At 33.6% G+C, this 26,529-nt stretch overlaps 1 protein-coding gene and 1 pseudogene across 9 annotated transcripts in view; one reads left to right on the forward strand and one right to left on the reverse strand.

Annotated features, from left to right (window-relative positions):
* Positions 1-26,529, reverse strand: part of MLLT3 (MLLT3 super elongation complex subunit) — a 363,248-nt gene that overhangs the window by 154,608 nt on the left and 182,111 nt on the right. The gene's annotated exons all lie outside the window — the stretch shown is intronic.
* On the forward strand, positions 3,596-4,027 carry LOC141503538 (small ribosomal subunit protein uS19 pseudogene; annotated as a pseudogene).

Consider the following 26,529-nt stretch of genomic DNA (forward strand, 5'->3'; position numbering starts at 1 on the left):
AGCCTAGATATGTTGAAAATAATAAGAGTCCTTGGCAGTTACAGACTTCCCTGTCTCCCTGAATCTGAAGACACCTCCTTGGGCTCCAGGACCAAGCTTCATTGGATTATTCATCTTGCTCTAGTCTGTCTACTATGGTGAAGCACCAAGGGCATTTAACTATAAATGAATCAAGATTAGAATTTGGATATTATTTAGACTAGACAATTTTAACATGAATTTTAAAATTAGCCATAATGACTACTAGTTTTCTCAAATTTCCATTCTTTTCTTTTTATGTTATTCTTTGATTGCTACACCAAAGACCTCATTCATTACTTAATAAGGGACAACAGGGAAGGGGCTCTGGCTTCTCCTATGCCAGAGAAGAACAAGTTCTGGCAGGTCCTTCCAAACCAGCAATTAATTAGCTACCAGGGCGTATACTCTCCCTGCCATTCTTGTACTAGTCTGTCTATGTTCATAGAAACTAAAGAAGGAAAAATTAAACACCAAATGATTCACTGATTTGCCCACAGCAACTCATAAAAACATTTAAAAAAGGATGGAGCTGTGTTCTGCATTTGTAGAGAGAGAGAGAGAATATCTACCTATGAAACAGGCCTTTGCAGACCTAAAGAACAATTTTATTCAATTTATGATTGAAATTATTTTTACAGTTGTTGAACTGAGTTCTTCTTTACCAGTTTCTGGGTCACTGTAATGTTCCAAAAATAATCATCTCAGCTGATAACTACATGTCACCTGAAGATTTAAAACATACGAATTTGTTTTGCCTTCATTTTTAGAGGAAGGAAATACAGGTATTATTTTTCCCCATTATATGTATGAAGAAACATTATGGATGTTCACAGAAGAGAGTCACCTACAGTTATAAAAGAAATATTGGAGGAAGAACTTTTAATCCAAGTCTTGCTTGACTCTGAGTCAAGTAATATTTCCAAGACAATAGTGGTTCCCAAAGATTTTTTTAAGTGTTCCTAAAACCCCTTTGAACAACAACCTGCCTCTCTCTAAAAAGTGTTGTGAGCATTTGGGGTAATTTAATATACTATTCGTATGACTTTTTCATAATTATTTATTGCTTAAAGATATTTAAAGAATTTTTAAAACATTCCCTTGGACCCACTTCTAAATGGGAACAATGCATTATGTCATATTGCCTCTCCAATAGTAGAAAACAATTATAAAAAATATATTTTTATATTTTAATATTTAATTTTTGAAAAATTATGGGTAAATTAACTGAAGACAAAACTTATTGTCGGGGCGGCTAGATGGTGCAGTGGATAAAGCATCGGCCCTAGAGTCAGGAGTACCTGAGTTCAAATCCAGTCTCAGATGCTTACTAATTACCTAGCTGTGTGGGCTTGGGCAAGCCACTTAACCCCATTGCCTTGCAAAAAAACCTAAAAAAAAAAACTTATTGTCAATTTTCTGATATAACATCCTTTTAAATTTGTAAAATATAGATACTTGTTTACTTGAGAAGTAAAATGATGAAATAGAAGCAAAATGATGAAATAAAAATGCTATAAATTTTTAACTATGAAGAGCTATTTGGAACTATGCCCAAAGGGCAACAAAAATGTGCATACCCTTTGACCCAGAAATACCACTACTGGGTCTATATCCTGAAGAGATGATGAAAAAGGATAAAAACATCACTTGTACAAAAATATTTATAGCAGCCCTGTTTGTGGTGGCAAAGAATTGGAAATCAAGTAAATGTCCTTCAATTGGGGAATGGCTTAGCAAACTGTGGTATATGTATGTCATGGAACACTATTGTTCTATTAGAAACCAAGAGGGATGGGATTTCAGGGAAGCCTGGAGGGATTTGCATGAACTTATGGCTGAGTGAGATGAACAGTACCAGAAAAACACTGTACACCCTAACAGCAACATGGGAGTGATGTTCAACCTTGAAGAACTCGCTCATCCCATCTGTGCAATAATCGAGAGCAATTTTGGGCTGTCTGCAAAGAAGAGTGCCATCTGTATCCAGATAAGGAGTGTGGAGTTTGCACAAAGTTCAAGGACTATTCCCTTCAATTTAGAAAAACACAGATCTTGTTACCTCTTAGACTTCTCTTCTCTTCTTTAAGGATATGATTTCTCTCTCATCACACCCAATTTGGATCAAGGTACAACATGGAAACAAAGTAAAGACTGACAGATTGTTTTCCATGGAGGGGTGGGGGGAGGGGAATTGTAAAACTCAATATCTTTAATAAAAATTAATTTAAAAACATTTTTTAACTGTGATACAAATAAATGGTGTCATTTTTTCAGTTGTTCTTCAGTCCTACATGACCACATGTGGGGTTTTCTTGGCAAAGATACTAGACTAATTTACCATTTCCTTCTCCAGTTCATTTTTCAGATGAAGAAACTGAGGCCAAGTGAGACCAAATTTGAATACACAAATTTGAACAAATTTGCTCCTAGTTTACTGTGTTCTCTACTTATGATGTCATGCAACCAACAGCCCAAATGATATATTATCTCAAATGATCCTCACAATCCAATTATTTATTATTACACACACACACACACACACACACCACAAGAAAAAAGTCTTTGAGAGTTTAAAGGACTTTGCAAGGTCGCCAAATTTATGAAGATCTAAGGGAGGAGATCATTTTCCTGACCCTAAACAAGTCATTTAATCCTATTTGCCTCAGTTTCTCCATCTGTAAAATGAGTTGGAGAAGGAAATGGCAAATAACTCCTCAAAGAAACCTCAAATGGAGTTACAAAGAGTTACATGAAACAGAACAACAAAAACAAAAAAATCTAGGAATATACTGCATGGGGAATTAACTAGGCTAAGACCCTTGGACTAAGAGAATGTTGTATATGAGGAAGAGTAAGTGAGCAGTGAAACACAAAGTCTATGAATAGGAATGAAAAGGTAACTGGAGCCAGACAGTGAAGAGCTTTAAATGGCAAGCAATAGACTTTGTATTTTATTCCACAGGCAACAGAAAACCATCTGACCTTTTTGACCAGAGAAGTTACAATTTCAAAAGACCAGTGCATTAGGAAAATCACTTTGCTGGCTGTGTAGGACATGAACTGGAGTGGGGAAAACTGGAGGCACAAGTACCAATTAGCAGGTTAGTCCAATAGAGCTACTATTGCAAATGAAGAACACAACTATTAAATTCTGATAAGGTATTTTGCAAGATCAGAGGTAGAATATTACCAAAATGGTCTGAATTACTTTCAAGGAACAGTTTTAATTAACTTGTTGTCATCCTCTATAACATGCAAGAAAAGGGAATGTTTGATTTCTTATCTTTGCATCTCTAATGCCTACTTCAGTGACTCGTATATTAGGGACTTGATAAATGAACTTAATATTTTCTGACTGATCTCAAATGACTAATTTTTAATTGTTAAGTGAATGTGATAGCATTTATATACTACTGTAATCTGACACAAAAATGAACACATAGATATACTGTTATTGATTCACTTTCCTAATTTGACTATTTCATATGAAAATGTTTTCTAAATTTGTCTGATATAAACAAAAGTTATATTTACTTAAAAATTCGTACAAAGGCTTTTCCCGACAACAGACAAGATGGTGGAAGTGGAGAAAAAGTAGCAAACCTTCTGTAAGTTCACCATGACATGGACCTAGATCTGTTGCTAGACATCTCGTATGAACAACTTGTGCAGTTGTTCAATGCTCAACAGTGACAACAATTCAACCAAAGTCTGAGGTACAAATAACACTCCCTCTTGAAGTGTCTGAGGAAGACCACGAAGAAGGCATTTTCAATGGAAAAAGTCTAAGATAGCGAAGACACATCTTCAAGACATGATCATCCTGCCAGAGATGGCAGAAGGTATGGTGGGCAAGTATAATGGCAAGACCTTCAATCAGGTAGCTATTAAGCCCGAATTGACTGAACACTACCTGGGTGAATTCTCTATTACCCTGAAGTTTATAAAACAGGGCCTGACAGGTAGTGGAGCCATCCATTCCTCTTGTTACATCCCTCTCAAATAAACTAGGTCCTAACTATAAAACCAAGAAGTTCTTGATGATATGCAAGACTGTGATCCACTGCTATCCTAGTTTTGGAGTTATCCATCCTCTTATTCCATGCCTTTCAAATAACTCAGATTCTAACAATAAAACAAGATGCTTAGTGACCATCCAAACCTATGAAACACTGCAGTTCTGGTATTGGAGTCATTCATTCTTTCATTTCATTCTTAAAATAAGAAAGTTCTTTAAAAGAATGTAGTACAAAGTTTCAACTGTCCCATAGCCTTTGTTCACATCAATTTAATTTTTCTATTATTTCATTATCAATTGGATTAAAATGTTGAGTAGACAAAGAAACTCATAAATTAAAAGAGAAAATCTGACACTTTACATGAGGCCCTTGTCAGCATTTTATTTCGATGACTTACAAATGTATTCATTTTTTAAAGCCATATGAGGGGCGGCTAGGTAGTGCAGTGGATAGAGCACCGGTCCTGGAGTCAGGAGTACCTGAGTTCAAATCCGGCCTCAGACACTTAATAATTACCTAGCTGTGTGGCCTTGGGCAAGCCACTTAATCCCACTTGCCTTGCAAAAAACTAAAAACAAAAACAAAAAACTTAATGTTCCAAGATTTAAATGAATGAAATACATTATCAAGATTCATTATAGAACTTAATTCTTTTTGATGGACATTTCACTTTTATGATTGTGCTTTCAATTTACCATTGAAATGAATCTAAACCTCTCTATGGACTTACAGAGATTTTTTGATGGCTCTCCATAAGCACTGTTTGAATTTTTTCTCTCTATTGTAGACATTTTTAATGACCTGGTTCTATTGTGTTAGTATAAATTAATATGAGCAGCTAGGTGAAGCACCAGGCCTTAAGTCATAAGGACCTGAGTACAAATTTGAACTCAGCAGTGTGAACCTGATTAATTCATTTAAACCTATTTACCTCATTTGTAAAATGAATTGGAGAAGGGAATGGCAAACCACTCCAGTACTTTGCCAAGAAAAGCAAAAAAGGGTCCACTAAGAGTCAGACCCAACTGATAATGACCTAACAACAAAAAAACAAAGGAATAATAAAGTAAAATGGTCACCAAGCACTTATTAAGTAACTATTACTATCTAGGCACTGTGTAAAGTATTAGAGAGACAAAGAAAACCAAGGCAAAGAAAGGAAGAGTTATTATACAATGTTAATTTTTTTGTAATATCACAGTAGAAATTCATAGTATTTTGTCACAAACTAAACATATTCAGAATTTAATATAAGTAGATTTGTCATTTTATTATCCCAAATTGAAAGGGCTCAAAATTAAATTCTAGTAGAGACCACTGCTCAAGCATGAAAATAAATTAGTCCCTGTGCCTGAGTAATGTCTCTTCATCAGGAAAACCTTTGGGAAAAATAGTTCAAACCTGATAGTTGTGGAGTTTATTTTTCCTGAAACTGTCAAGTAACACTAATATATCTGCCAACATTAAACTTTTCTTAAAAGATCATTACCAAGCAATAGGGAATTGGATCATACCCATCATTTCAGTATCTGAGGGTTTAAGTTAAGTTCTTTGACAAAGAAACAAACAAACAAAAAAGGCATTGATAATCTGTATAAAAGCCCCTACTTTATAACCTATGATTCTTTGTTTTTATATTATACTATAAATAGCTTGATGGACAGTTTCACCTTTAACTGAACCAACTAGAGTTAGAAGGAAGATAGAGACTTTTAATCCAGTTCCTTTCACTGGGGTCCATTACAATGATGCTGCCAGAAGGATTCCACAGGAGCCTGAGATATCTTGGACTTATACTCTATTTATTTTGGAACTGTGAGTTCTACCCTTATTAAATCTTCTTTTTGCCAAGATAAAAATTGGAATAAAAACCAGAAAAGCTGAAATGTATAGATATTTCAACTTGATAGAATGGCATGAGATTTCAAACCTAGAAAAAATATCAATACTATTTATGTTCTCTTTCTCAAACAGAATATATCTCATAATAAAACAAATCAACACACTGGCCTTGCTAAAAATATGTAATTTTAGGAGCTTCTGTTTGGAATTGTAAAGAGAATTAATAGGAAGTAATTTTTTGTTAAAAGTCAAAACTGAAAAGATGGAAAAAAGCATCAATAAACAAACAAAATAAATAAATAAAAAGCCCAGAAAGCTATACAAACAAGGAATTTGTTAGTAAACTACTAAAATTAAGTTTTTAATTTTTAAAATAAAATTTACATAAGAATTTCACAATCTTCTTTTCTTGCTTCCTGCATATTGGAAAATTTGTGTTTGTTGATTATTTGATTTACAATAAAAATAAAATATGCATATAGAATGGAAAACAATGAAAAGTAAAAGTTGTTTTAATGAAATTATATATTTCATTGCTTCTCCCTCTTTTATTATGATAAATTGCATAGGAAACATTGGATGATAGAATTGGGAAACAAAACAGATAGGTTCTTGACACATAGGAGTCATGGATGGAAACTTTTAAAAAAAAGATAAAATTTTATTAAGGAATCTGTACTTTTTTAAAAAATCAAGTTTATAAAATACAAAATGGGGGAATGCTGCAACTCATAAGGAAAAAATGTAAAGGCTCCAGGGAATTTCAAGTTCAAAATAAATCATGATGTAGCAATTTCAAGAAGTAATGCAATCATATCTTTCAGTACCTTGATGATTTCTTTAGATACTCCCACCAACATAACAGAAACACAACCTAACCATTTCTTCTTTCCCTGTGCAATTCTTGTCCACCTTTTCCCATAAATCTTTCATAAAGAAACTGGCTATCATGGTACGTTGGTTTCTAGAGCACCTCATGTTCCAAGGAAACTGCATTCATAGGCTGCAATAATAGAAGCAACAGGGAGAGGAGTGACAGATATGGACTATTCTAGCCTACTTAACTCCTATCTGTAAAATTTTTTATGTTTAGATTTTGACTCAAAATCAGAAGATCATTAACAAAAAGAAATTATCTCCAGATGAAAGCCAACAGGATAATGAATAGACTAGAAACTATGTCCAAAAACATGGATTTTAAAGAATTAAAGATATTCAGCCTAGGAAAGAAAAAACTTGAAAGAAGAAAATAGCAGCTTTCAATATTGTGAAACATTGTTATTGCCCTTCTTAGCTCCTGACAGTAGAAATTACAACAACTAAGTATAAGTTACAGGATTGTTGATGCCTGTTCAATATAACAAACTAGTATTGTCCAAAAATGGTTGATAGCTTCAGGAAGCAGTGAGTTCCATGTGATCAAAGGACTTTAGGTGGAATCTGGATAACCACTTGAGGATACTATAAAGGAGAATTCATGAACTGATTATGAGTTGGCCTAAATTATTTCCAAATCTAGTAAAAGTTTCTGGTTCTTTAATTTCCTTAAAATTAACTCACAAAAAAATCCTTTGCAGAACCTATTTTAATTGTAATATATAATATTTAACTGTAATTAAAACAAGATGACTGCTACTAAATGTGAATAAATCAGCTACTTTCTCAGGAAAAAAAATCAAAACATGCTCCATAACAATACAGTTCAGTTATTACCAATACATTATAATAAAGGCCAATGAGAACAAGTGCCAAAAAAACCAAACATCTCTGTGTGCCTGCATATCATAAAAACCTAAACAGCAGAGATGCAAATTACCTACCATTTGTTCCTGTGATCTTAAAAAAAGCAACAATCAGCTAAAGGTCTGGTTTCCTCAGCATTTTAACTTTGTATACTGCTTTATGCTTTCTGAAATCTGTAGCAGCATGTCATAAATTTAAAGGGGGAAAAAAAACGGATGAATGTGCTAGAGGCTCCCTAAAGCCCCAAAGGATTATCATGAGTGACAAGATTTGCTTATTGTTGAACTGAATAACTATATGTAACAAATCAAGGTGACTGCCAGGAAACCACCAGATGGAGGAGTACAGAACTCAAATAAACCCTCTTTAAACCAGTGAAACATAAGCCCCACCCCCACACCCTTTCACATTAGTTTGGCAAAAAACAAAACAAAACATTCTTATTGAAGAAAGAAGAGAGAAACTGAGAAGATGAAAATTAGGAAACTTCTACAATTTACTCTAAAAGAAGGAAAATTAACCAGATGTTAAAAAAAAAAGGAAGTCATTAGCAAACTCAGAAATGAGATGAAAGCAGACTAGTATTTTTATTATGTATCTATTATTAAGTGTCAAGTACTAGGATAAACCTTTTACAAATTTTATCTCATTTGATTCTTTTAATAACCTTAGTAGATAGGTATTGTTGTTGTTGTTGTTGTTGTTATTATTATTATTATTATTATTCCTCCTTTCATAATTAATGGACAGACAGAAGTTAAATGATTTGTCCAAGGTCATTCAGTTAAGAATCTGAAGCTACCTTTGAACTCTGATTTTTCTAATTCCACGCTTGGCCACTATGCCAGCACAATACCTTGGAGTTATGCCACGGAGTTATTCAACAATGTTGAATGGGAAAGTGTGCCATTTTCAGTATTTATTCAGATACTTATGGAATGCCTATTCTGTAAAAAATGCTGTTAAATGTACTTAGTTAAAATAACTCATGGCCACATTGAGTTCACATTCTATTTGATATTAAAAACAGAAGCAAAAATAACAAAAGAGCAACCAAAAAGAATTATCATCTCTAAGTAGATCACTTTCATATCTGAAAATTCAGCTTCAACCTTTAAAATGAAATCTCATATCACCAAATTGTCTGTTGGAACTTTCAAAATGAAGATCACAAAAACTCAACATGTCCAAAAAAGAATTCATTAACTTTCCACCCAGATCTCCCCCTCCAACATCTCAAATGTCCCTATTCCTAATGAGAACTATTGTTCTTCTAGTAACACAGGTTTTCAACGTCAGTGCCATCCCTGATTTCTCACTTTCATTTACCCCACTTAGCCAATCTGGTGTCAAACCTTGTTTTTGATTCAGCAACAACTCTCTCACCAGTCCTGTACTCTGCCATCATACAACTACCAATCTAGTTCAGGGTACTCAATGCCTCTTGATTGGACTACAGCTAGCACTTTAAAAATTGTCCCATCTCTTAAGATATTCTAGTGACTATCTTTTGAATTAAATATAAACCACTCTGTCTTATATTTAAAGCCTTTCCTACTGATTGCATTCTAGATTTTTTTTACATATATAGAAACCTTAAGGCACACTATAATCTAGTCAAATTGTCCTTCTTACTTCTCACAGTCCCCTTGCCTCTGGCAGTTCCACATAGATGATACTGAAATATACCTCTACCTCTTAGAAAAATATTCTTTCAATACATACATTCCCTTCATCTGTTTCATTTTACATATATAAATATATGTATATATACACACATAGTACATAATATTATTTTATTATATATTATGATTAAATACATATTTATATATCATATATGTATGTGGTAGCTAATATTTAATGTTTGCAAAGCATTTAAATATTATAATTAAATACATATTTATATATCATATATGTATATATGTGATAGCTAATATTTAATGTTTGCAAAGCATTTAAAATATATTAACTCATTTGATTCCCCCATGATAATTCTGTGAGATAAACACTATTACCCCCATTTTACAGATGAGAACAATGAGGGAAAGAGGTAAAATGACTTACTAATCTTGACAAGCTAGTAAGTATCTAAGAGTTTGAACTCTGATCTTCCTGATGTCAGGACCTGAGCATCTGCCATAACATTTTTGTTTTCCTCCCCAGTCAGAACATAAGGTTCTTGAGGGCAAGGACTATTCTTCAGTTTTGTCCTTAACACCCAGCACAGAGGTTGACAAATAAGATGGTAAATAATTTTTAGTTGATTGACTAAAAGTATATAAAGAAGGGAGTAGTCCATATAAGCAATAGAAAAACCATAAGCAAAAAAGGATGTTTTCAATTGGTATAAGATGTATCAGACCAGCTAGGACAAAATCAGTTAGGGTTGAGGTCAAGTATCTAGGAAAGCATTAGCATTTAAACATGAGTGAAAAGACCATTGGACTCTCCTAAACTACCAGTCTAATAACTATCATTAAAAGGAAATACCAGCTTCTTACTTACATTGCATTTTAACTCCTTGCTAAAAGTTTTCAACTAATTCAACTTAACAATCATTTCAACTCAACAAATATTTACTATATGTCTACTGCAAGATGTGTCTTTCCCAGGAAAATCTCACTATCTCAGGAGATATGGAGCTGTGCTTAGTAAAGTCAAATTGAGCAGAAACCAAGTTTTGTGGTCAGAAAAGTGAGAGCAAGACGAAAAATGAGAGTTCTCAATTCACCAACTGTTCCACTATGTCTACGATCTAGTTCATATAAAACTATTTTATCTCCAGCTCTCCAAATGTCGTTCAAACTTCTATATCTTAAATGGCTGAGGTCTATAAATATGGAACAAAAATCAAGTGTGATATACAAAAATTACCCAAGGAAACATATGGCCCTCTCAAAATGATATAAGTAAATAGGATATAAGAGATTGCTTCTGACTATGGTAGATGAAGAGAGGGGATTCCCTCTGGATGGAAAGGTCCTTCAAACATTCCTCACATATGACATCTTATTGGTTCCTATCCCTTCTTCTTTCCTCATACTCTTCTTTACCCTGTTTAGGGCTCTGAATCCTTTCTTCAAATATCAGACTAATGGATAAACAAATTGTGGTACAAGAGAATAAAACAAATATCATCACACCATGAAAATGTCTATTAAGAAAGCACTTGGATATCTGAGAAGATTTACATGAAGTAAGACATAGAAACAAGCAGAATCAAGGAACAATTTATAATACAGTAATAATGAAAAGAAAAATGAAAATCTTGAGGAATGCCATAACAGGGCTTGATTTCAAAAGCCTAAAGATGATGTATGTATCCTGCATATTGACATTCTGGTATGGAAGTAAGATGCAAAATTGGGCAGATGTTTTCAGATATGCTCAATATATTGCTTTGTTTTCTTTGACTATACCTGTGAAAAGGGAAAGTTCTATGGTGGAAAGGAAGAGAATTTAGAGAGCGTGAAATGACAAGAATGTTTAAAAAGAAGAAAAATTGTAATACCACTTATGACTATTATAGTCCTAAATCCAGTATAATATAATCTAACTCATATCTCTCAGGATAGTTTAAACAAAAGTGAAAAGACCACTGGATTCTCCTGAATGGTCAATCTAATATCACAAAAAGAATATCAGCAGCTCACTTATATTGGATTTCAACTACCTGCTACAAGTTTTCACTAATACAATTTAACAAACACTTCAACTCAACAAATAATTATTAAAATGCCTACTGCAAGGCATGTCTTTCCCTACAAAATCTCAATATTACAGGAGAGGTGGAACCGTGCTTCATAAAGTCAAACTGAGAGGAACCAAATTTTTATGGGAGAGATCACTTTTGCCATCTCCTACAAATACACTGGCAGTTAGATGGCTCAGTGGATAGAGTATAGAACCTGGGGTTGGAAAGATTTATCTTCTTGAGTTCAAATCTGGCCTCAAGCACTTACTAGTTATGTAATCTGGGCAAGTCACTTCACCCTGTTGGCATCAGTTTTCTCCTCTGTAAAATGAGCTTGAAAAGAAAATGGTAAAGCTTTTCCAATATCTTTGTCAAGAACACCCCAAATTGGATCACAAAGAATTGGACATAACTGAACAACCACAAATACTTTACCTTTTCCTTCTGGCATAGCACAAACATATACCAGAAAGCATACTTTAAATCTTCCATTTTCCACTGTAACTAGACATGTCTTATCCCCAGTCACCCAGTTAAAACCAATAGAAATCAAAATTGCTCAAGAGAAGCAGGAGTGGGGGAAATTGTTGCACAGGAAGGCACAGAAGAATACAAGTTCCCAGTAATGGACAATTGATCATAACTTGAAAGTAAAGCCACTTATTTTCTATTTTGAAGGGTAATAACGACATGTAATAGTAAAGATTAACCAGACAAAATTAATTTAATAACTAGGCTGATGTCAAGAAAAGGGAAATTGCTGTATTATTTTAAGGATCTAAAAACTGTCCACTATTTTAGCAAGTTTTAAAAAGGATGAGTGTTAATTGTAACCTTTGGTTATCCAACAGCCTTTGTCAAAAGCAGGTAAGAAGCAAGAGAAAACAGAAGCTTCCTTGACTAAAGAATTCAATGGTTGGAAGAATACAGCTAAATATGCTAAATATTTAGTGTATTCTAAAAGCCTAAGAAACTATATAAAGTCATTAAAAGCAAAGAATACAGGGGCATCTAGGTGGTACAATGTAGAGCCCAGGCCCTGGAGTCAGAAGAACCAGGTATAAAATCCGGCCTCAGATACTTTAATAATTACCTAGTTTTGTGACCTTGGGCAAGTCACTTAACCTGACTGCCTTGCCAAAAAAAAAAAAAGTAAAGAATACAGTATCTTCTAACATGGTTGGAAATAGATTCTAAACAATACTTCCCTATGGAGGAAAGTCAATAACCAAGTGATAAGAGATAAAGAAAGCAATATTCCATGTTTAAAGGTGAATAGAACTTAGAAACAAATGGCCAATTCTATGAATGAGGAAAGCAATCCTACCAAATAAAATGTTACATAGTAGAAAAAGAGGAAGAACATAAAGATAGCCATTTCATTCTAAAGACTTAGGGGCTTTCTAGAAGGACCCACCCTTGATAAATGCCTAGATAGCACTCAAATTAATCGAAATTTAAGGGAAAAGTAAGGCATTTCTGACAAGTATATACCCAGAAAGCAGTCTTCCTCATTGACATTGTTGGAGGAGGAGGAATGTATTCACTTTGCAGATTGATTTCAGAAAAAAATGATTTTAAAAGATGTGAATGGAACATAACGGGTGAATTTTCTAGGTATCAGTATATAAGTATATAATGAATTGGGGAAGAAAAGTTTATTACTGTGAAAATAAGATTATAAATGTATCTTACAAAAGATTTACTGAAATCGCACATTTTTCTCTAGAAATAACTGAGGAAAATGGGACATGATGGGACATAAAGATTTGACTTCAGAACCAAGAAAGTTTCGTTTCGAATCCTTCCTTTTTCATCCCCAGGAGAAGTTCACTTAACTTTTCAGTGCTCTGAGTAACTCTATAGAAATTAGAAAAGATGCTGACCTTGAGATAAAAAGTAAAGCAGAATGGGGGTGTAGGAGTAGGGGAAGAGAAGATAAGAAAAAACCCACCATACACACAACCATGTAAATAGAAGGTATAGCAGCAAATGGAAACATGATCTTTAGACTTATAATGACCAAACTTGACCCCAAAGAAGAACTATGGGATGGTACCTCTCTACCTACTTTCCAGAGGTAAGAGATTTTTGTTATAGCATTCTGTAGGTAGCATAGTGAACAAACATTGAGAATGGATTTTATGAGAGCCAAGAAAAGCCTCTTAAATAAGCTTGCCTCAGTTTCCTCACATGTAAAATAAAAATAGTAACTCCACCCATTTTCTAGCATTTTAGGAAAGATAAAACCAAGATAATATTTGCAAAGAACTTAACATAGTGCCTATAAGGTTGGTATTTAATAAAGCCTCTTTAGTTCCTTCCTACAGAAAATGACAAACTTTTTTTTGTTTCTTTTGCTAAATGACTTCAATCCTTTTATTTTTTGTTAAAGTGGTGATGGAAAGGGAAAAGGAAAGGATACTTTGGGAAACATCATTTTAAAAAATAAAGTATTATCAACAAAACATTACTTTTAAAGCTTGTGAATTGGCTTAATCAAGTCACATTTAGGTATCACTCTTCAGACTTAAAGGCAGAGTCAAGTAGCTCCATTTCAAACAATGGACTTTTTTAAAGTCTTTCTTTTTTCAAAATTATAGTTGGAGAACATCATAAATGAAAACTGCACAGGACAAAAATATCTCCCAGCTCAAGCCTCAGTGGCTTAGAATGCATATAAATAGCTACCATGTTCCATTCTGCCAGAAACTCTGAGGTTCTTCCTCTCCCAGATTAATTTTATTTGTGATAGAGAATTGGACCCTATTCCGTCTCAGTTCTTACCTAGTTCTTATTAAATCGACTTTTCCTCAGACAAACTGAGACCCAGGAAAGGCCTTAACTTTAAAAGGCCAAGGTTAACTTGTATCTGCTTGACTTTGTCTTGTCACCCAACTCAAAGGATTGTAGAGAAGAGAGGAAAGCTGACAATTTTGCTCATCTCTGCCTCAATTAAGTTCATTGGTATTCTTTGAGAAAGGAGGAGAAATAATGTATCCTCATTATAATGGTACTTGATCATTTCTTTTTCTTATTACAATAAAATCTTGATCCAGAAAGTACAATCCTTACAAGTGGAAAAATAATTAAATCTAACAGCAGTAAATAGTAAATATGCTATGCATTCAAGGAGGTGAGGAACCTAAGAGATAATAAGAAGAATATTCTAGGCCTGGATAACAATGTATCTGGATAAAGACACATAAGTAGGAGATTGAAAATCTCAATGCCAATAGGCCAGTTAGGCTAGAATGAAAAGTTCATGATAATAGCAGATCAGGAAGAAAAGATAATTGGGAATAGGTTATCAAATATGTTAAATGATGAACAAATATGATTTTATTTTGATTCTGGATGTAATAAAGATTCATAAAAGCTTCTTGATGTCAATGTCAGATCTGTGCTTTACAACAATCCAGTTGATAACATTGCAAAAAAAAAATTAAAAAGAGGAACTGCAACTGAAAGATCAATTAGGAGATTGTTGTAATAACTGAGCTAGGAAAATAACTATAATCAGAAAGAAGTGGACATGTATAACAGATATTGTGAAAGTGAGACTGTCAGAATTTGACAAGCAATTGGATGTGAGGAGTTAGGAAGAGCAAGAGAGTGTAGAACATTTAGTCAATGTGGACTTTGTCACAGGGATTCTAATTCTACTAATATCAACCCATTACAGATAAATATATATATAAAATTTTCAAGATTACAAGGGCCATAAAAAGAAATTAGGAGAGAAAATGTAGCTGCCATAGAAAAGCCCAGTAAAAGAACTGAAAAGAAGTGACAATCTAACAATGAAAGAAAAAAATTTAGGGAATTCAAAGAAGTCCATAGACTAGTACCATAATACAAACAAAAAAGAAGAAAAAAAAACACTCCATACTTCAATAGTTCAGTTTGTTTTTCATCCCTGATTTCAAACTTAGTCTTAGACATTTGTCACTTACTAACTGTGTGACCTTGAACAAGTCACTTAACTCTTGATTACTTCACATTCAGGGCCATCACCAGGCGTCCTGATCCTTATCTGGCCATTGGACTGAAATTGCTCTGGTGGAGAAAGTGAGGCTAGTGACTTAACACAACACCCCTCACTCAAATCCAATTCATGTGCTTGTCATGGCATTACCACCTTGATGTTGTGGTCTTCTTTGAAAATAAAGGAAAAGCATCCTAATACAATAATCAATAATTTTTAATTATAAAGAGCAGCTTGAATAATGTTTAAGAAGGTATGTAAGTGTGTAACACATTTTGGAAAAAATATCCCCCCAGGGGGCAGCTAGGTGGCACAGTGGATAGAACACTGGCCACTGAATCAGGAGTACTTGAAAGTGACCTTGGGCAAGTCACTTAACCCTTCCAAAATCCATGAAACAAAAAAAAAGTTTTGATAAATGGATAAATTTTTTGGTTACTATTGTTTAGGTATTTTTCAGTTGTGCCTGACTCTTTATGACCCCTTTTGGGGTTTTCCTGGCAAAGATACTAGAGTAGTTTGCCATTTCTTTCTCCAGGTCATTTTACAAATGAGAAAACTAAGGGAAACAGATTTGCCCAAGGTCACACAGCTAGTAAGTGTCTACTACCAGATTTGAATTCAGGCCCTTCTAACTCCAGACCATCCACTGTGCCATCGAACCACTCTTGGATAAACTCTTATCTAGAAAAATACACATACCTGAAACATCTCATGCACAACTGGTGCTGAATTTATTCATTAATTCATTCAATAAACTTTTAAATGCCCCCTCTATGTAGTGTGCAGAAAGTGGAATACCTGAAGGTAAATAATCACTAATGCTATAGTTACTATTTCTGTTTCTTTATCCCCAACAGTACACAAATCTCCATATACTGGAGCAGGAAAAAATAATGCCCAAAACAAGTAGGTGTCATTATTCCTCATTTTACAGATAAGGAAACAGACAGATAATGATCAAGTGACTTTCCATACAGTTAGTAAGTATCTGGGGATGGATTTAAACTTGGGTATTATGCTATTTTATCACAATATCACATAACTTCAGAGATGAAAATGACTGAAAAAGCTATCTATCTATTCCAACAGGTGCCAGGATCTAATCAGGAAGACTTCTAAAACACTGCCAACACATAGTTATTAACCATTAGTCACATTTGTTCTGAGCAAGCTGAGGCTGGCAGAGATGTTTTCCTGAGAAGCCAGCATCAGAGGGTGAGGACAGGGCACTCTGTATCCCCAGCGTCCCCACAACCACAGAACTCTGAGAGGGGAAGTGACTCACACTACCAAAAATTTTTCTTTGCTTCTACTGCTGCAATGCAGGCTTGCTTTCTCATTAAAGGGCAGAGGACTCTCATAGTGGTACAAGAAAGCATTTTTCAACCATTGCATTTGGAATTTTTTATTTTAGAATATTACTTAGAATATTTTAGAAGCTGACTTTTGGTAGTTAATGAAATTCTATTTTTCCCATGAGAATATCTCTTTTAAATAAATGTGTCAATTGACATTAGTATTACATTAAATTATTTTCCCTTGCACTCATACAAGCAATTGTGCCAATTACTCCCATATAGAATATCCTCCATTGCATTATTTAAAGTTATTCTTTACCACTCAACTGTTCCATCCACGTATAGGTAGGTCAAGATCCTCTGCTAGGAATCTTCCTATACTTTACTCCCTTCCATAAATTCTAATATCTAGTGTCATTTCCCTCTCTCCTTCCTCTCCCTCCCACAAGACAGTCCATTTCCTAAATCCAGGCATTTTCAATGGCTATGCCATACATATCTCCTGCAGTGTCATCCCTCCTCATGCAGACCTCCTGGCTCCCTTCAAGTCCCAATTAAAAATTCCATTTTCAATGATAACTCTTTCACAGTCCCCCTTAACTCCTTGCCTTCCCCAGTTGAGTACTTACAATTTATACTATATATAGCTTATTTCATGTAATTGTTAATATATTGACTCCCCTGTTTGACAATGAGCTCCTTGACAACAGAAATTGTCTTTTACCTTTCTTTGTATCACCAGCACTAAGCACAGTACCTATTAAATAGTGTGTCTTGCCCTGGCAGGGAGGTAAAATTGAATCCTTGAAGATGAGCAATAAAGAATAAGCCCTGTCAGGCAGTCTTCTCTTAGCTATAAAGAGACTTCAAGCAAGGGTTGAAGCCCAAGGGAGGTAAGATTTGAGATGCTAGCTGCCCCTGGAATTGTTTTTTGAAAACAGCAATATCAAAAGAGAACCACAAAGTTATGGAAGGGTTTGCACATGTATCGATGAAAAGAGGCTAATAAAGTTATAGTGCCTTGAAGTATTCGGGCATACTGTATTAATATTCTATTGATAAATAGACAGAAGATAACAGTATCGTAAATTTTTCCCATTCAGAATAAAAAGTGATAGCCTGAAATCGTGCAAAATCTCAGGTTAGTATTTAGTCCTACTGATTCAGAAGTTATTGAATCCAGTCTTTACCTACAATGGAATCATCTTCACAGCAGTCCTATATAGTGATTATTTAGCCTGGAACTCCAGGAATAGGAGACCATTGACTCTTTGAGGCAGCACCCATTGCATTATAATTTTTACATTATAATTTTACATCTTTTTTCATTATGTAGAGCTGAAATATGTTCCTATATAACTTCAACTCATTGTGTTTAGTTGTGCCCTCTGGAACGAGCAAAGTAAATCAATCCATCTAACACATGACGGGCATTACAATCAACTGAAGTCAAGGGTCATTTTTTACCACTCATTCCAGGCTGCATCACAGATGTCATCCATGAAGTTCTAGTTCCTCATCTGAAGCCTCACTTGAGATCTGGAATCTTCACAATGTAAGTACTTCTCTCTTTCCCTGAGATGCCTCCCTATTATTCAATGGGTCTTCCAAGAAATGCAATATATGAAGAATACTCATACCAGTTCTTTCTCGCCAGGCTATTTGATCCTGATCTCCAATATTTTGGGAAGGGCATTAATAAATAGAAGATTGCACAAAAGAAATCAGGATAGTTAACATTCCAGATGATGGCAGTTAAGAAAAAACAATTTTAATATGCTAGGAAAGCCCTGGGCCAAATTTGAATCCAAATTCTAATTCTAAATAGGCTTGGCAAAAAGTGGTTTCTACATTTTTAAATGAAATTTCATTGTACTTAAAGATATAAAAACTTTTCTTACATGGCAAGCCCTATAAAGGAGGACTGTAGTTTGCTAGCACTGGCCTAGAATATTGGGCCTTATCTAAAGTATGAAAGATAAAAGGAATACATATAAAGTCTTAAAAACTGGATTAAAAAATGTGCTTAACCTGGAAGAACTTACATGAATTGATATTTAGTGAAGTAAGCAGAAGCAGGAAAATATTATACACATTAACAGCAATATTGTATGAAGATCAACTATGACAGACTTAGCTGTACTCAGCAGTACAATAATCAAAGACAATTATAAAGGATTTATGATGGAAAATACCACCCACATCCAGAGAAAGAACTATGGAGTCTCAATGCAGAATAAAGCATGCTATTTTTCATTCTTAAAATTTTTTTTTTTGCTTTACAGTTTTTTCACTCTCATAGTTTCCCTTTTTTTCTGATTCTTCTTTAACAACATGACTTAAATGGAAATATGTTATACCATCAAAGGAAGGAAAATGTTAAACTCAAAAACTTATAAAAAATCAATGTTGAAAACTATTTTTGCATGTAATGTAAAAAAACAAATAAATTTCTATATTAAAAACATTGTGTTGTGTTAAAAATAACTTCACAAGTATAAAATAAAAGGCAAGTCTAAGTATCAGTTCATTAAAATAAATTAGAAGGTATGGTGGACTCCAAGCTCAATGTCAAATATGCAGCAGCCAAAATAACTAAAGATAATTGGACAACACTGGGAGACATGGCTTTGAGAACAGTAAAGAGCTGATACTGTCACTGCATTCTGCTCATATCAGGAGACAGTTAACAAGAGTATGTACCCAGATCTTTTGGGAAAGACATAATTAAGCTGAAGAAGTCTGAAGGAATAAAACCAGGATGAAATGAAGGAGTTAATGATGAAATACATGAAAGCATATATTTCAAGGGAATTACAGTCATCATGAGAATAAGTGATATGTCCATTTATGAAGTTTCTATTTCTATTATATGAAATGTCAATTCTATATAGCTATATTTTAATTAAATTATATACTCTCATTTGGTATCATAAAACTTATGGATACAATAAAAGTACCCATAATGCAGAGAAACCCTTTTCTTTCTTTACTATCATAAATACTTCCAATAGAAATATTAAAGTAATATCATGATTCGAATTGTATATGAAAACCTCAAGTGTGGCAAAGTTTTTCAAAATGAAATAATATCTGCAAACATTCAGAAAAATATGAAAAAAAGAAAAACTTCAAAGGAAAAATGAAAGTCCCAGAAACAATGAGCAAAAGGATGATTGCTTAAAAAGAACACTGAATTTATACATAAAATTAATGTTAAAATAAAATTTATATAACGATACCCATATTTCTGTACAACTGTGTCAGTTACTACTAGACTGAAAGCCACATGAGGGCAGGAAACCATTTCTTAATTATTCTTATTTCCCCCAGTTCCTAAAATAGAGCTTTATCTTTTTTTTCTTTAAATTATTAGACCTTTAAAAGAGACAACTCCAGAGAGCAGAAGTAGGAACCATGGAAACCCACAGCAAGGAGACAAATCTAAAATTGTTCTAGGTAAAATCTGCATGGGAGGTAATGAGTTACTTCTCAGTGGAGTTCCACTAATAAAAAAAGGTTAGGTATGTATGATGCAGAGAGAATTTGAGTTCAGTTATCAATTGAACAAGACGGTATTTGAGATTCTATAACTTTCTAGACGGACATATGATTACTGCTCAGAAGGGGAAAAGAAAGAATCTTTAAAATGACAACAATTTCAAAAATTAAAAAAATTATAATATTTCAAGAGTTTTCACTCATCTGCATCTGGATCAGAGATTGGCCTCTGACTTAGGAAATTCAGCTGGCAATATTTAAAATTATTCAAAGAAAATCATCTTGAAAATAGACTTATCAAGTCACTAGAAAACTAGAACCCCTTGGAAATCCCCATATCATATTACATCTTGAACAAGAACTGATTAACATACAGCAAGTCTCATAGAATCAGGAAGAATTACCTTGTGTCCACCACACTTACTACTGAATTTCCTTTCTACCAGTGTGTACCTAAAATACAAAAAAAGCATTCAACCTTACCAAAAGGAATCCATAAAATAATCTGTATAAATCAATGCAAAAGAGAGAGGAAAAAATGAAGCTCTCTCCAGTCTATAGCAGCATATTAAAATAACTAGGAAAACAGGATGTTTCCCCACTAGAGTAAAGCAAGGAAGAGGATTAAATCTTTCCAAAAATACTTTGTAAACTGCATTAAATAATGCCCTCATAAAAGAGTATAAAGTCTAGAGGACTTAAGAGATGAATTTTCTCCACATATTATTAGAAGCAAAGTAACTAATAAGGACACACTGAAGAGACTAGCATAGTGTGTAGTAGACTACTCTGACTTAAGTCAGGAAGTCTTGGATTCAAATTCTGACTCAGACATTAGCTGTATGAGTCTAGACAAGTCAAGTATTTTTCTTTGACCTCATTTCCTTCTTAGTAAAAAAGTGAGGATTGAACTAAAAGACTGTTCTAAAGATTTTCTTTGATCTCATTTCCTTTTCAGTAAAAAGTGATGACTGAACGAAAAGACTGGTCTAAAGATAAATCTAAATTCTTCCTATTCCCAGGTTGCATACTATGGAGGCTTTGGAACATTAGATAGTTTTAATCCTTTTGGTCTTTCTTATGAATTGTCAAGCCAAAGTCCTTAGAATAAATATGGATAACTGGAAGGTTCTGCAATATTCTGGGGGTTTGATGCCATCAATAGATAATCCTCACTTGATGGTATACAATGTAGTATAACTCCATTTTCAAATGCTACCTGCCTTTCCTTGCTTCTTGGGGGGGGGGGGTGAGAAAGGAGTACTACTAGCATAATCAAGTTACAGGTGAGAACATATACAATTAATGCAGGTTAACAACTCTTCTACTAATTTTAGTAATAAAAAGTTCTCTCAAACCTTCAAGAGAGTTAGTAACTGTAGGAAAGGTCACATAGGTAGTGTCAGAGAAAAAGGTCACATAGGTAGCATGTGTCAGAGAATAGACTGAATTCAGGTCATTCTGATTCTAAAGCCTGCTCTCTGTATACTATTCTATTCTGCCTGTGTTTCTACAGAGTCTAAAACAAGTCTGCCCTGGAAATCTTCTAAAGATTAATATTTCACCATTTGAATTATACCCCTATTGTAACCTGAGTCCTTAAGTACTCTGATTCTTTAGAAAAGCATGCTTTTTTTGTTTAAAAAAAAAAAAGGAACATTTCCTGAATGCTAAGGAGAATGTTTATATAATTGTGTTGGGAAAGTGTTTACATTGCAATAAACATCTTCCTTGTGAGAAGGGGTCTGAAAAGACATTGCTTTGTGTCAAAGAAATTCATGATGTTTACAATGAACACTTTCTGAAAAAGGGTTTAAATTTGTTTCTTATTCCTTAATAGCACCTTACTCAACTCCACCTTTGCTTGGTTTTTCCTTAGCACACTTCTAACAACAATGTAAAACAATTTGAATTGTATTATTTAGGAACTGTTAATAATTCTATTTGTCCATTTATTTGAATTTGTCTCCTTGAAAAAAAGTCAAGTACAGATTATATTTTACTTAATAAAGTGGTTTATATTATCATACAAAAGCCTATAAAATTTATACAAAGATCTCATATTTCACCAAAACTGGACATGAAAAATTGTCTATCAGATGAATCCTATCTTCTCATTGACAGTCATTAAACAATCTAGGATGCATTCAAGATTAATATTTTAGCCACTCAACCAACATAATAAAATAATACTATAAAATAAAGAAAAACTTGAAACAAAAATTTAAAAAGAAACTATATCTTTTCCAAAAATATTAGAAAAGTGGGGAAAGCTCAGTGGATAGAGCATTGGCCTTGGAGTCAAGAGGACCTGAGTCCAAATCTTACCTCAGGAACCACTAGCTGAGTGATCTTGGGCAAGTCACTTAGCCCCATTGCCTTGCCAAAAAAATCCAAGAATATTAAATTATTCAAAATATTAACAAAAATAACAAATCAAAATGAAAACTAGTCACATAATAAAAAATATTAATCACAAACACTCAAGATCTGGAAATTTTGACATGGAAGTTGTCCCTAACCACCACATTATTCCCATCATAGATAGAAGGAATTTTTATCATAGATATGGCAATCCCTTGAGACTTTAACAAAACATCAGTGTCAGATCTTGAACAATATCAACTTTTACTTTTTAAAAATAACTTAAAGATCAGATAAGAAAAGAGTATACTCCTAGTGAACTGGTCAAAAAATTCTGAAAAGTGATTTGGAACAGTGTATTTTAAAATATCAAAAATGTTTTCATTACCAAGTACATACCCAAAAGCAGCTAAAATACAGAAAGAGTCCATATCCACCATATTATGCTTTGCAGGATTTTTCAAAGTGTCAAAGAATTAAAAAAATTACATGTCCATTCATTGAGGTACTGCAAAAAAAACTATGATATGAGTGTAATGCCATAGTAATGTACCTTGAAAAATGAAAAATACAGATTCAAAAAAGCATAGGGAATTGTAAGTATATTGATGCAGAGTAAAATGAAAATATGCAGGGAAACAATAGACATCCTAAGTCCAACAATGGAATGGGACCAGAGGTCTGATGATGGTCCAGAAGTTGGAGGAGGGCTGCTTCTAAGAATCCATATTATGCCTTTCCAGATGAAAGCATTTAAGTTCAGGATTCCATTAAGGTGAACTGGGGTTAAGTAAGGAAATACTTGTACTCTACTTAATTACTTGCTTTGTTGACCTCTTTTTAATACAATATATCCACTACCAGCTTCTAAGGAAGATTTGAGAGAACCAGTTTTATCTGCCTCATACTGCCATCAGAATAAGAAGGAATAATATTGCCAGCATGACGTGGTTTCCAAGGAGTTGGGACATGAGGTGGAATTGCCAGTTACTGTTACCATTGGGAAAAGTAGACAGCTTATAGGCTACCCTAAACTTAAGTTGATCTAATTATACTAAGGTCAAAGGGCCACTGATCCATTCAAAAGGATCCCTGCTGGCTACACAATGACTTAGTTTTCAAATGTGATGTTATTTATGCTGTACTATATTTTTATTGATTTTGTTAAATATTTCTCAATTACATTTTAATCTCAGGGTACTAGTCAACCCCCTCTACATCTGACATATAGGGAAACAGGTTCAAAGAAATTATATGACTTACTAAAGGTCACATAATTAGTAATAGAGAAAGAACTAAAATATTCAGCAAATTCCAAGGTCAAAATGGTTTAACTGTTTTTTAACTGCACCATATTATTACTAAACCCAGTCTTCACAGTGTTGTTTCTCTAATCCAAATTGTTGTAAACTTACAGGATTACTGACAAAGTTATACAGAACTATAAAATCATCATAAAGGCAAAGAGTGATGTCTTTGCATATTCACTATTCAGTATTGTCTAAAAATCTGGGCCTATGCATTAATTATGAAAATGAAATGATACTTGCAAATATATTTTTTATAGAAAGTACACTAAACTGTCAACTCTTTGTAATCATTTCACAAATACCCAAGATTTTATTTCAAGTACATATTTACCTTAAGACCCTCTGGTTTTCTGTAAAACATAACAGAAAATTGGCCATAAAGATGAAAAGCTAATAGAAATAAACCAAAATGACAGTTCCATGGCAAACCTGACTAATTAGGAGGAGACATTCCAGGAATGTACATTCTTTCCATGACATACCAAGTGGATGACTGTATATTAAGCAATGACCAAAAACCTCAAAAGATGTGAATTCTAATTCTGGCATGAATCTCATTTATTACATAAACAAAGCTGAGTTTTATATTTATAATAGTGTCAAAAGAGGGAGATGGGGGGTGGGAAAGGCTATGGGAAGAAGATAAAATAAGAGACTAAATAAGAGTATAGTTAGGAGGAATGGATAATAGAAGCTGGATCTTTCTAAAGGTGAGATAAATTCTAAATATCAAAAGCAAAAAGAAAATAAAAAGCATTATAATTTTAAAGATGTTAAAGGACAAACTTTAAAATTGCAAAAAAAAAAATCCACATTCCATTAATTCCTTATTCAAGTTTACACCTTAAGCCTACTAGATCCAAGACAGGCATCTCATGTTACAAATAAGAAACAGCTTCATTTGCACTGATAGCTATTGGTTTGGTTTTATCCATTCCCTTCCCCCTTTCTCATTCCTTCCACTATTCTCACCCTGAGAGAGGTTAATATTACATGTTAACAGCAGTCCTAGCATAAAACAATTGACTATATCCCAGAAGTATATATTGGAATTAAATGCAAGCTTTGGATACAACCTAAATTTGATATTGGTTTTATAGTACTTAATTCCTGTCATGTCACTTATTTAACACAAGATCTGAAATATGCTGCTTTTCTACTTTTGAGCACTAGGAGAAGTCCAAGAAAGAATTGACCATATCAAATGTTTGGTCTTTAGGACTGGAAGCTAACCTCTGTGTCCTATGCTCCAGACAGAGATATAAAGAGTATATAAAGGAGCAAGCACTCTATAAGAAATCATCAAACTCACAGCAAAAAAACCCTGGGAAAGCCACAAGTTCTGTGCCTCAGTTTCCTCAACTGGAAAAGGAAGATAGTAATATCTACCCCATCTACATCACAGAACAGCACTGAGGAAAATATTTTGGGGGTCAATTTTATAATGTTTTATAAATGATACATTATTATTATCATCATTATATTATTATTATTATTATTATTATTTTTAGAGCTCTATCTTACTACCATTTCTATCACCTCTTCATTATGAACAAAAAAACTTTCACCGCAGCTGTCTAATAATTTTAACTTAAAATCATTAAAGAATTTCAGAAGAAAAGTTTCTCTACAGAAATGTACTGTTCAGAGAAGAAACAAATTTCCAGTTTTGTGAATCAATTCTAATTACTATGATTGATAGATCTTATGCCAACATTCTAATGAACTTCTACACTGATATGAAAACAGATTTTCACACATTTGAATAGCCTTTTAAAAATATTGCTTTCCAATAGCTGTTTCATTGTTAAAATGATTGTCACTTGTCTTTTGATGTTTAAGTTGAATATTCTATATAAGAATTAGATGCTCTGGTTTTTACTTATTCTTGTTCAAACATATGGTAAACACCAGGAAAAAAAGAGATATCTGGGAAATGTTATAGCTGCATGTAGTCTAAATCAATGAGTAAAAAGTTAATTTGATTAACCAAAAATTAAAGAATCTGTGATCACTAACGAATTAGAAAAAAGAAATCTAACTTATAATGAGAAAAAATATACTTCAAGGAAAAGTACATCTCTTGCTCTGGCAGTATTATTATTATAATTGCTTTACACTTAAAATATCAACAAAAAAATTATCATCTTTCAAAGTCAAGAAGCAGCACCACATTCACCCATCCACCCAATTTAATAAGAAACTAACCTGAAACCGAAAATTCTTTTTCCCCTTGGAACTCATTTTCCCCAGGCACCATATGTCACCTTTCTGTTCTAAAAGTTGAATTCTATCCAGGAAACTTAGCAATTTACATATTCATATACCTCATTCTGAATGTTATTAAAATTTTAAATTTTAAAAGTCTTACAAGGTCTCATATCAACTGGAAGTGAGCCTGGTTTTTCGAAGGTAATAGCAGCACAGCTCAAGTTCCGTCAGGTATTACCAATCTGGAAGGACAGTAAATATGGACCTGGTGATGTCAATGCACCAAGAACAAGCCCAGCTAACTTCAAAGAGGCTAATAACCAACTTAGTCACATAGTAATGAATTTTTCATATAGAACAATTCTGGAAGGTCAGCTGCTTGGTTGGATTAGAGTGCCTGTGACTGGCATCAGCAGAGGAAGTATAAACAATGACAAAAACAGAAAGCCTTTAATAAGTGAAGATGAACATAATAATTATCCAAATTAAAATAACACAGGTTTTACCTCAAATCTTGAAAATTAGTTGTAGAAAA

The sequence above is a fragment of the Macrotis lagotis genome, chromosome X, assembly GCF_037893015.1.
Source record: "Macrotis lagotis isolate mMagLag1 chromosome X, bilby.v1.9.chrom.fasta, whole genome shotgun sequence".
Taxonomy (NCBI): Eukaryota; Metazoa; Chordata; class Mammalia; order Peramelemorphia; family Peramelidae; genus Macrotis; species Macrotis lagotis.